Source organism: Jaculus jaculus, chromosome 9, assembly GCF_020740685.1.
Source record: "Jaculus jaculus isolate mJacJac1 chromosome 9, mJacJac1.mat.Y.cur, whole genome shotgun sequence".
In the NCBI taxonomy this organism is placed as follows: Eukaryota; Metazoa; Chordata; class Mammalia; order Rodentia; family Dipodidae; genus Jaculus; species Jaculus jaculus.
Genome location: NC_059110.1, coordinates 87,168,315 through 87,180,485, shown reverse-complemented (window position 1 = coordinate 87,180,485; position 12,171 = coordinate 87,168,315). Strand labels below are relative to the sequence as shown.

The window sequence follows — 12,171 nt, the reverse complement described above, 5'->3', positions numbered from 1 at the left end:
CATTATAGTCTAGTGCTGTGTCAAGCATCTCAACCTCTCCAGACATCCTCAGTATATTTAGCTTGTAAATTAGGTACTGTGAAAATTAAATGAAATGACATAAAGAACCACATTCTAAGCCAGGCCTGGTGGTGCATGGCTTTAATTCTAGCTCTCAGGAGGCAAAAGTATAAGAGGATCACTGTGAGTTCCAGGTCAACTTGGGCTAGAGTGAGATCCTACCTCAAAAAAAATAAACATAAAAAACAATATACTAGCTTTTTTTATTGACAACTTCCATAAAGCAATAACCCATGCTAATTCCCTCCCTCCCCCCACTTTCCCCTTTGAAACTCCACTCTCCATCATATCCCCTCCTCCTCTCAATCAGTCTGTCTTTTATTTTGATGTCATCACCTTTTCCTCCTATTATGATCTTCTGTAGGTAGTGTCAGGCACGGTGAGGTCATGGACATCCAGGCCATTTTGTGTCTGGAGGAGCACATTGGAAGGAGTCCTACCCTTCCTTTGGCTCTTACATTCTTTCTGACACCTCTTCTGCAATGGACCCTGAGCCTTGGAAGGTGTGATTTTGAGATGTTTCAGTGCTGAGCACTCCTTTGTCACTTCTCAGCACCACAATGCCTTCTGAGTCATCCCAAGGTCACTGCCATCTGAAAAGAGAAGATTCTCTACCATAAGTGAGAGTAGTATTAATATATGGGTATGAACACTAAGACAAGTGCTTACTGGGCAGTTGTGAGCATAGTAGATACATTTATCCAGACACCAGCAGACGTTACACCCCTATGGCTCACTACTACCCCTGTTGTAGATTTTCAGTATCAGGGATGTATTCCCTCCCATGGAGCGGGCCTCCAGTCCAATTAGAGGGCAATTGGCTTCCCCCATAACAGATGTGCTACTATTGCACCCACTGGCTCATTTGACCTAGTTGGCCAAATTTAAGGCTTGCAGTGTCCACTGTTGGGTATCTTTACTGGTGATTTCTGTATCCCATTGAACTGCATGCAGTGTAGCTTTTTCCAGCTTTCTGTCAGCTGTTCTGCATGGAGGAAGTTAACAGCTCATTTCCAGCAGGATTTCTCAGTGGCCTTGCAGCCCAACTATGTGGAGTCTTCAGCAATAGGGTCTTACCATCTATTCCTGGTGGGAAACCAAGGGTCTCGGTAATGTCCTGTAATGTTTTGGGGACATCAGTGACCTCCCTGGCCAACAACTCACTGGAAGATATCCCATCCCTGGCACTGGAAATTTTCTAGTAACAATCCATGGCTTCTGAGTGTTCCATTGTCCAAAAAAGAGTACATTTCCACATGACTTATTTATATCCTCTTAGCTTTTGATTAGCCCTCTCTCCACCTTTCCTTTATGCAATCTCTTCTCCTGACCTCACTTAGGCCTTTTCACCCCCATTAATCTGTTCTTCCACTTACATATATACAATACCATCCTATTAATTCCCCCCTCCCTCCCTCCCTTTCTATTCCCTTTATGTCTCCTTTCTAGCTTACTGGCCTCTACTACTGAGATTTCTTCCTACTCGCATGGAAGTCCAGTCATTTATAGCTAGGATCCACATATGAGAGATAACAAGTGACGTTTGGCTTTCTGGGCCTGGGTTACCTCACTAAGTATAATCCTTTCCAGATCCATCCATTTTCCTGCAAATTTCATAACAAAAAATAAAAAATATATACTAGCTTTTTAAAAAAAAAAAAAAAGGCTGAGGAGATGGCTGAGTGGATAAAGTGCTCAGCACTCAAGCTAAGAACCTGAGCTTGATCCACTTTATCTCAATGTTGTCTGTATGCTGTGGTGGTAACAGGTTAAGAAGTGGGACTTGGGCTGGAGAGATGGCTTAGCAGTTATGACACTTGCCTACAAAGCCAAAGTACTAAAGTCTGATTCCTCGGGACCCACGTAAAACATCTGTTTTACGACTTGGTGCATATGTCTGGAGTTCGTTTGCAATGACGGGAGGCCCTATGCACCCATTTTTTTCTCTCTCTCTCTCAAATAAATAAATAAAATGTTATTTTAAAATTTTGAAAAGAAAGCCAGGCATGGTGGTGCATGCCTTTAATCCCAGCACTCGGGAGGCAGAGATAGGATGATTGCTGTGAGTTCGAGGCCTCAGTGAATTCCAGGTCAGTCTGGGCTAGTGCGAGACCCTACCTCGAAAAAAAATAAAAAATTTAAAAGGAAAGAAAGAAATGGGAGTAATAGACCTGTAAAGGCAAGCTCCTGTGGAAGCAGCTTGATGTGGTAGAGGGAGCACTGAACTAGGAGTCAAGAAATCATAGCTAGCCGGGCGTGGTGGCCCACACCTTTAATCCCAGCACTCGGGAGGCAGAGGTAGGATAGCCGTGAGTTCAAGGCTACCCTGAGACTACATAGTGAATTCCAGGTCAACCTGGGCTACAGCAAGACCCTACCGCAAAACAATAAAAAAAGAATTATAGCAAGTCCTGGCTTTGTAAGAAACTCGTCTGGCTGGGCGTGGTGGCGCACGCCTTTAATCCCAGCACTCAGGAGGCAGAGGTAGGAGGATTGCTGTGAGTTCGAGGCCACCCTGAGACTCCATAGTGAATTCCAGGTCAGCCTGGGCTAGAGTGAGACCCTACCTTGAAAAACCAAAAAGAAAAGAAACTAGACTATATTTATACATACATATTGAGGGAGAGTGTTGCTCTAGCCCGGGCCAACCTGGAATTGGTCTCAGTCTGGCCTAGAACTCACAGCTATCCTCCTGCTGCAGCCTCCCAAGTGCTGGGATTAAAGGCATGTGCCACCACGCCCGGCCTGAGTTTGTTTCTGTTAAGTGATATTCTTAGTAACCAAGATTCACTAGAGCTACAAAGAAGTTTGCAGTTTTAACATTTTTCAAAGAAAAAAAAAAACTCTTTAAAGCAACACAGAGACACTTGGGCACCCAACATGCAGGAGCTGCTGTGCCTCCTCCCCAATACATTTTGTAATTGTTCATTTGCATCATTCAGTTTTCTGAAGCAAATCAGTACATTTTGAAATTCATATTTCCTGAAGCTCCTTAACTAATTGCTGCAATCAGCAGCAATTTATTTTATAACATGGCTGTTCAAATCACTCTGGGGTTGGCATGCCATGCACAGTGTGTTTTTAGTGATAAGTTTTAATAGAGGAAATAGTTAACCTGCTAATCTTCTCCTAAAACCCTAAACTGATTCTGTAGTTTTCTTTATTTCATCAGGAGTAACTTACAAGATCATACAAAGTCATTGGCTCAGTAGGTACCACAGCTGTTAGAGAGACTGTCTTATTCACGACTAGGAGAGGGTAAGAGTGCCCTGCTTTTCTCTTACATGGAGGCTCTCATTACATCACTCAGACAATAATCAGAGATGCTGTCCAAGTTAATGGCACCTCTGAGTCCCTGTCAAGAGAGCTTTTATTTAATGCACAACAGACCTGTAGGGATGCAGGTGCCTTTTCAGGCCCTCGTTTAATTTAAGCGGCTTTAGTTGGCATGGCAACTAGTTGAGACATCTGGGAGATATTATGTTAGGGATTGAGACTTCAGAGGATTTCTGCTAGAGGGGGGATAAAAAAAAACCTTATCAAAAAGCAGTGTCTGTTACTTCTGAATTGTTGCAGGTACAGTGCTAAAATTTCAAATTCAGGAATTTTATTTTCCAGAGAAAATTTTTAAATGTTGACTGTTGGGTTGCTTTCTGTGAAGGAAAAAAAAAAAATTGTTCTATTCATGAAGTAAAAGTGATGCCTAAACCAGGTGTGGTGACGCACATCTTCAATCTCAGCACTCAGGAGGCAGAGTTAGGAGGATAGCCAAGAGTTTGAGGCCACCCTGAGACTACATAGTTAATTCCAAGTCAGCCTGGACCAGAGTGAGACCCTACCTCAGGAAAAAAAAAAATAGTGATGCCTGGTGTGGTGGCTCACACCTTTAATCCCAGCACTTAGGAGGCAGAGGTAGGAGGATCACAGACCAGCCTGAGACTACATAGTAAATTCCAGGTCAGCCTGGGCTACAGCAAGACCCTCGAAAAACAAAACAAACAAAAAAAGGTAAAAATGTATTTGCTTTAAGAATTTACTTTAACCAGGTGAGGTAACACATGCCTTTAATCCCAGCACTTGGGAGCCAGAGGTAGGAGGATCGCCATGAGTTTGAGGCCACTCCAAGACTACATAGTGAGTTCCAGGTCAGCTTGGGCTAGAGTGAGATCCTACATCAAAAAACAAACAAGAAAACAATTTACTTTAGCCAGGCATGGTGGCATACGCCTTTAGCCCTAGCACTCAGGAGGAAGAGATAGGAGGATCACCCCAAGTTCAAGGCCAGCCTGAGACTACATAGTGAATTCCAGGTCACCCTGAACTAGAGTGAAACCCTACCTTGAAAAACCAAAGAAATTAATAAATAAATTTGGAAACCAGGTGTGGTGTCATACACCTTTAGAATCCCAGCACTCAACTCAGGAAGCGAAATAGGAGGATCACTCACTGTGAGTTTGAGGTCCGCCTGGGCTAGAGTGAGACACTGTCTCAAAAAAAAAAAAAAAAAAGCCATGTATTAACTAAAGCATGAAAAATAGACTTACTCTTTGCAAAGTGGCTGGGCTTTTTTTTTTTTTTTTTTTTTTTTTGTAAGAGAAAGTGAACAGGTATGTCTAGGCCTCTTGCCTCTGCAAATGAATTCCAGACACATGCACCACTTTGTGCATTTGGCTTTACACAGGTTCTGGGGAATTGACCCAGAAGGTAGACAAGCAGCGCCTATACCCACTGAACCAAAGTTGCTGTTTTAATTGCCCTATTTTTTAAGATCTTGTATGTTAAACTTCTAAGTGTTTTATGCTTAGAACTATTACAGGTAAGGAAGGCATTTGTGTGCAAAGATAAACAGAAAATGATAAAGCTAGACAGGAGCACAGTGTGGTTCTGCCCTAGACTTTCTGGCTTCAAACACACCAACCTGCCTGTTTGTTTTGAGCCTAACCTGCTGTCTTCTTAAGAACAGGAAGCATTAGAAAAACATTCTTCTAAATTCTCCTTAAATATATTTTCCTATTTTGCTTTTTCAAGGTAGGGTTTTACTCCAGCCCAGGCTAACCTAGAATTCACTGTGTCATCTCAGGCCTCAAACTCATGATCTCCTCCTATCTCTGCCTCCTAAGTGCTGGTACTAAAGGTGTGCATCACCATGCCTGGTCCTGTAAAATTCTTATGGAAAAAAAAATCCTATTTGCCCAAATCCATTAGATCAAACAAATATGAACATATTGACATGTTTTGTAATGCTGAGTGAAATGCCTTTTTTTTTTTCAGAAATAAGTAATTAGTTACAAAATATCTGCTTGAAACGGGCAGCCAGTGTTTTACTTTCTTTGGAAATGTTGTCACTGCTAGAAGAAAACATATGACATTACTTCATACTTACTCACTGTTTTTGACTTTTGTATCAATTTGTTCCTTTTATAAGTCAAAGCAAGATTTCCTAAGTGCCAGCGCTGTGAATTCAGCCTGGTAACTTGGGAATGAAGATGTTGTCTCCCTGCTGTTGCATGCATACCAGCTGTCACACTAGCGCGCTAAAGATCTGCCGTCACCGCCGGGCTGCCAGCTCTGCGGATAACGTGAGGCAGAATAGAATGTAACCCGCTCTTCACATCCACGCAAGGACTTTCCAGTGCTGGCAGGAACAAAACCTGTCAGGAAACTCAGCAGGCCTGACAGACATCCCATAAAGATAAGTGCTGCAACACTGTCTTTCTTTTAGATTTATTTTTCTGAATAAAACCTCAAGTTAACTACTGTCTTACTCCATTTTGGCTGCTATAAGAAAATACCATTCTAAACAGCTGAAATTTATTTCTCTTAGTTCTAGAGGCTGGGAAGTCCAAATTAAGGCACTTGACAGATTTGGTGTCTAATAAAGACTTTCCTCCTGGTTCATAGAGTCTTTCTGCTGTAACCTAAAATAGTGCAAGAAACTAACAAGCTCCCTTGGGCCTCTTTTTACAGGAACACTAGTCCCATTCATGAGGGTTCTGCCCTCATAACCTAATCGCCTCAAAGGCCCCAGCTTCTAATACTCTCGAGTTAACATTTCAACAGATGGACCCTGGGGGAAGACACAAACATGCAGACCACTGTAACAACAATTAATGGCATTTACAGAGGTTTTGCTGTCTTTTTTTTCCTCTCTATGTAATGTTCCTTTGCTTTTGTCCCTTGAGAATTCTGGAATCAGTGTAACTCAAGAATATTGGAGCCAGATGTAATGGCATATACCTGTAATCCAATAACTCAGAAGGCTGAGGCAGGAGGATTGACAGTTTGAAGAGAGCCCAGGCTCTATAGTAAGATTGTATGTGTCTGTGTTTGACTTGATATAAAATAGATGCTATTTCCTGTCCTGTTTATAAGATTTCCTAGTGAGGGGCCTAGACAGACGACTCAGCAGTTAAGGCACTTATCTACAAAGCCTAATGACCTGAGCTTGATTCCCCAGTAACCATGTAAAGCCATATGCTCATTTGCTGCTTGCAAATAAATTTTTAAAATATATTTTAAATTTTTAAATATTCTTATTTATTTATTTGAGAGAGAGAGAGAAACAGGAAGGTAGAGAGAAAGAGAGAAAGAAAATGGTTGTGCCAGGGCCTCTAGCCACTGCAAACAAACTCCAAATGCATGCACCCCCTTGTGCATCTGTCTTACATGGGTCCTGGGGAGTCCAACCTGGGTCCTTTGGCTTTGCAGGCAAGTGCCTTAACTGCATTTTAATTTTTTTAAATTTGAGAGGGAGGGAGGCAGAGAGAAAGAGAGAATGGGTACACCAGGGCCTCTAGCCACTGCAAATTAACTTCAGACACCTGCACCACCTTGTGCATCTGGCTTATCTGGGTCTTGGAGAATCAAACCTAGGTCTTTAGGTTTCACAGGCAAATACCTTAGCTGCTAAGCCACTTCTGCAGCCCTAAATAAAAATATTATTTTAGCCAGGTGTGGGGTCGCATGCCTTTAATCCCAGCACTCAGGATGCAGAAATAGGAGGATTGCTGTGAGTTCAAGGCCAGCTTGAGACTACATAGGGAATTCCAGGTCAGCGGGGCTAGAGTGAGACTCTATCTCAAAAAACCAAATATGTATATATTTAAGATTTTCTCGTGAGGAAAATTTTGCATATATAAAAAGGGCTAATCTCTTTAATCATCCCTAAAGTAGACTGTGGCTTGAAGGGCAGGCTTTGCCCTCACCATCACTTTTCCTCTTTCGTTCATGCTCACACCTGTGGCCAATAAAACATGTAAATAATTTTCAGTCAAATAAGCAGGCCACAAATCTTTACCATTCCTTCCTGCAGCCATCCTAAAATGTCAGTAAAGGGTTAAAAATTCAGACTTAAAAAGTAGAAATCTAAGCCTCCAGTAGTGCGAACACAGAAACAGGTTGATTCTTGCTACATAACATCAAAAAGGCTCAGGAACCGGAGGTATCAAATATCTCAGGTGGGTCTACGAGGATTGATTACAAGCCTGTGTCTGGAAGGACTAGGCTGCTCCATCCATCTCTGTCCTGCGGAAGACTGAAGGGTTATTTCCTGCACACAGCACGCTGAGCTGCAGCATCGCCCCTCTCACTCATGACCCTGGTAGCCTGGCCAGTGCCTCCAAAGACAGAATTTTAGAGGGCTCTTTTCTGGGTCAATGGATTAACCCATAAAGGACCTCTGCACGAGATTGAGATGCCCTCATAAAGTTCCAAATCCTTGCTGACAGTCACTTTATGCTGAGGCAGTAACAGCCTGTTGCAGTCACGTTTGCATTGCTGGCAGAAATCACTTAAGGAAGAGTAGCTTTTGGGGGAAAAGGGTTTATTTTGGCTTGAAAGGGAAGCTCCATGATGGCAGGGAAAACAATGGCATGAGCAGAGGGTGGGCATCATCACCCCCTGGCCCACATCAGGTGGACAACAGCAAACTGTGCCAAATACTGGCAGAGGGAAACTGGCTATAACACCCATAAGCCCGCCCCCAACAATACAATACCACCAGGAGGTATTAATTCCCAAATCTCCATCAGCTGAGAACCTAGCATTCAGAATGCCTAAGTTTATGGGGGACACCTGAATCAAACCACCACACAGCCTAACTAACATCCAGTGTTACGGGGTTACTCAACTCATGACATCCTACAAAAAAAGCAGTTTTAACTAAGTGCTTCCTGTAAAAGATAAGATGTTCAATGTATTTAATTTTTCTAAAGTATATATGTGTGTGTGTGTATAGAAATGGTAGCTAACTGGGTTTGGTGGTGTACATCTTTAATTGCAACTCTCCAGAGGCAGAGGTAAGAGGATTATCATAAGTTTGAGGCCAGCCTGGGACTACAGAGTGAGTTCCAGGTTAGCCTGGACTAGAGTGAAATCCTACCTTGAAAAAAAAAAAAAAAAACCCAAGGTAAGACCTTACCTTGAAAGATAAAAAATAAATAAAAAGAATATGGGGGAAAAAAAAGAATATGGGAACTGGGGAGATGGCTCAGTGATTAAAAGCATTTGCTTGCAAAGCCTGACAGCCCGAGTTCCATTCCCTAGTACCCAAATAAAGCCAGGTTCACAAAGTAGTACACATGTCTGGAGTTTGTTTTCAGCAGCTAGAGGCCTTGGTGCACCCATTCTCTCTTCTCTCTTCTTCTCTCTCTCCCTGTCTCTCTGTGCTTGCAAATAAATACTTTTTTTGTTTTGATTTTTTGAGGTAGGATTTCACTCTACCCCAGGCTAACCTGGAATTCACCATGTAGTCTCAGGGTGGACTCAAACTCACAGTGATCCTCCTACCTCTGCTTCCCAAGTGCTGGGATTAAAGGTGTACGCCACCACACCCAGATAATAAATTTTTTTAAGCTATGTATAAAGGCTATAGAGATGGCTTTAGTGATAAGGCACATGCCTGTGAAACCTAAGGATCTAGGTTAGATTCTCCAGGTCCCACATAAGCCAGATGCACAAGGGAGCACATGCAGCTGAGTTCGTTTGTAGTGGCTAGAGGCCCTGCCATGCCCATTCTGTGTGTGTCTCAAATTATTATTTTTTAAAAAGCTATATTTAGGCAGACTTGGAGAGATGGCCTAGCAGTCAGGGTGCTTGCCTGTGAAGACTAAGAACTCCTATTCGAATCTCCAGGCCCCACATAGCCAGATGCACAAGTGTGCCATGTTGTACATGTGCACAAGGGGATGCACGCATCTGGAGATCGTTCACATCAGCTAAAAGGCCCTGGCATGCCTATTCTCTCTCTCTCTCTCTCTCTCTCTCTCTTTCAAAAAAAGCTATAGAGAGAATGTTTCAGGCTTATTTGAAATAACTTAGATCTTTCACTAGTGTTGAATTGCTTAAATGAATTACATCTTTACATTAAAACTATCTTTTTTTTTTTAAGTTAAGCTCTCACTCTACCCCAGGATGACCTGGAGCTCTGTCTGTAGCCCCAGGCTGGTCTTGAACTCATGATAATCCTCCTATCTCAACTTCTGGAATGCTAGGATTAAGGGCATGTACACCTAGCTTCAAAGTCTCTTTTTTGAAAATAAACAGTCGAGCTGGGCATGGTGGTGTGTGCCTTTAATCCCATTCAGGAGGCAGAGGTAGGAGGATCCTCTTGAGTATGAGGCCCCCGTAAGGCTACGTAGTGAATGCCAGGTCAGCCTGGGCTAGAGCAAGACCCTACCTTGAAAAGAAACCAAAAAGAGAAAGAAAGAGAGAGAGAGAGAGAGAAGAGAAAGAAAAAGAAAGAAAGAAAGAAAGAAAGAAAGAAAGAAAGAAAGAAAGAAAGAAAGAAAGAAAGAGGGAGGGAGGGAGGGAGGGAGGGAAAGAAAGAAAGAAAGAAAGAAAGAAAGAAAGAAAGAAAGAAAGAAAGAAAGAAAGAAAGAAAGAGAAAGAAAAGAAAGAAAGAAAGAAAAGGAAAGGAAATAAACAGTGCACATATTTGCACCTGGTTGTTATCTATTGAGTATGTTTGTTTAGCAAGGTCTCATTCCCAGGCTGGCCCGAGTTTGAAAGTCACAGCAGTGCTTCCTCAGCCTCTGGAGTGCTAGCTGCCATACCTGGCGTGCTTACTGCCTCCTGCCTGCTTTCCCTTCCCCTGCACACACTTTGTTCTGAGTGCAGAAAAGTCATTAATTTGCTGGACTAATTTTTTTTTTTTTTTTTGAGTGAGGCAAGACCAACAGACTGGCTTTCTTTTTGTAATGTGATGGGAGGAGAGAGAAAACTGACACACCAGGTCCTCCAGCCACTGCAGTCAAACTCCAAATGCTTGCATCCCCTTGTGCGCATGTGTGACATTGCATGCTTGCATCACTGTGCATCTGGCTCGCATGGGAACTGAGGAGTGGAACGTGAGTCCTTCTTAGGCTTGGCAGGTATGCGCCTTAACTGCTAAGCCATCTCTCCAGCCCTACCAGACTAATTTTTGCTGAAAAATAATTTATATAATATGTTACTTTTGCATTTCTGAGCTGAAATTCTTTTATTCTTTATTTAAAAAAAAACATTTTATTGTTATTTATTTATTTGAGAGAGGGAAAGAAGCAGAGTGAGATAGTGAGAGAGAGAGAGAGAATGGCTGTGCAAGGGCTTCCAGCCGCTGCAAACAAACTCCAGACGCATGTGCCACCATGTGTATCTGGCTTATGTGGGTCCTGGGGAATCAAACCAAGGTCCTTTGTTTTTGCAGGCAAGCGACTTAAACACTAAGCCATCTCTCCAGCCTCTGAAATTCTTCTTTAAGCTACATGGTGAACAGTTAAGTATTTTACCACCACATCTTAAGATGTTCTGAAAAAGAATAGAAAATCAAGTTGAGACATACAAAGTTAGACATAAAGATTAACCTTTACCATTATATAACATTAAGGGAGTTTCTTGCCTTCTGGTAGCCTCAATTTCTTCATCTATAGTTTGAAGATACTATTACCTATGTCAACATATAGACAAAAATAAAACTAAAAAATTAGTGCTGTTTGCTGAGTTTGACGGGGCGTTAGGCCAACGTTATCATAGTGGACATAATGAAAAGTGACCTAATCATAGCTAAATTTTGAGTGTATAAACCAAAGATATTTTCTCATGGAAAGAAGGAGATAAATACCAAAGATGGCCCCTAGGGCTTGTATTTGGTGGTGTGAGCATGTGCGCTAACTAGTTAGGTACGAATATTCAGAGGGTGAGGATGAGTGGAGTAAAGGGCTGAGGACCAAACCCCAGGACATCTCAACTTTGGTTAAAAGGGTGAAAAAAGAGAGACAAAGGCACCAGAAATACCTCCCAGAGAGGGAGAAGGAAAGCTAAGAAGTGTGGTGTCAAAAAGCCATTTGAAGCTGGGTATGGTGGCACATGCCTTAAATCCCAGCACTAGCTCTTGGGGAGGCAGAGGTAGGATCTCCATGAGTTCAAGGCCACCCTGAGATAACATATTGAATTCCAGGTCAGCCTGGGCTAGAGTGAAACCCTGCCTCAAAAAACAACAACCAAAAGCCATTTGAAGAGATGGCTCAGCAGTTAAGGCACTACTGGTCTGCAAAGCCTAATGACCTGGATTCAATTTCCCAGTACCCACATAAAGCTAGATGAACAAAGTGACACATGCATCTGGAGTTCATTTGCTGTGGCTAGAGGCTCTGGTGGGGCCTATTCTATCTCCCTCTCTCTGTGTGTCTCTTCTCTGCATGCAATTGGGTTTTTCGGGGTTTTTTTTGTTTTGTTTTTGTTTTTGTTTTTAGGTAGGGTCTCACTCTAGCCCAGGCTGACCTGGAATTCACCATGGAGTCTCAGGGTGGCCTGAAATTCACGGCGATCCTCCTACCTCTTCCTCCTAAGTGTTAAATAGTTTTGTTTTTTTTAAAAAAAATATATTTAAGCCAGGTATAGTGGTGCATGCCTTTAATCGTAGCACTTGGGAGGCAGAGGTAGGAGGATCGCCGTGAATTTCAGGCCACCCTGAGACTCCATGGTGAATTCCAGGTCAGCCTGGGCTAGAGTGAGACCCTACCTGGAAAAAAAAAATTGAAAATAACAGCTAAAGGAAGAGGAAGTTTTGCTTTGTTTTTTGGGTTTTTTTTTTAACTGTTGTCAAATGTTATAATGAATTTTCCAACTCCTGAG

The 12,171-nt window shown here is 42.4% G+C and overlaps 1 protein-coding gene across 1 annotated transcript in view; it reads left to right on the top strand.

Annotated features, from left to right (window-relative positions):
- The window catches only part of Nlk (nemo like kinase), a 201,261-nt gene that overhangs the window by 152,656 nt on the left and 36,434 nt on the right, over positions 1-12,171 (top strand). The gene's annotated exons all lie outside the window — the stretch shown is intronic.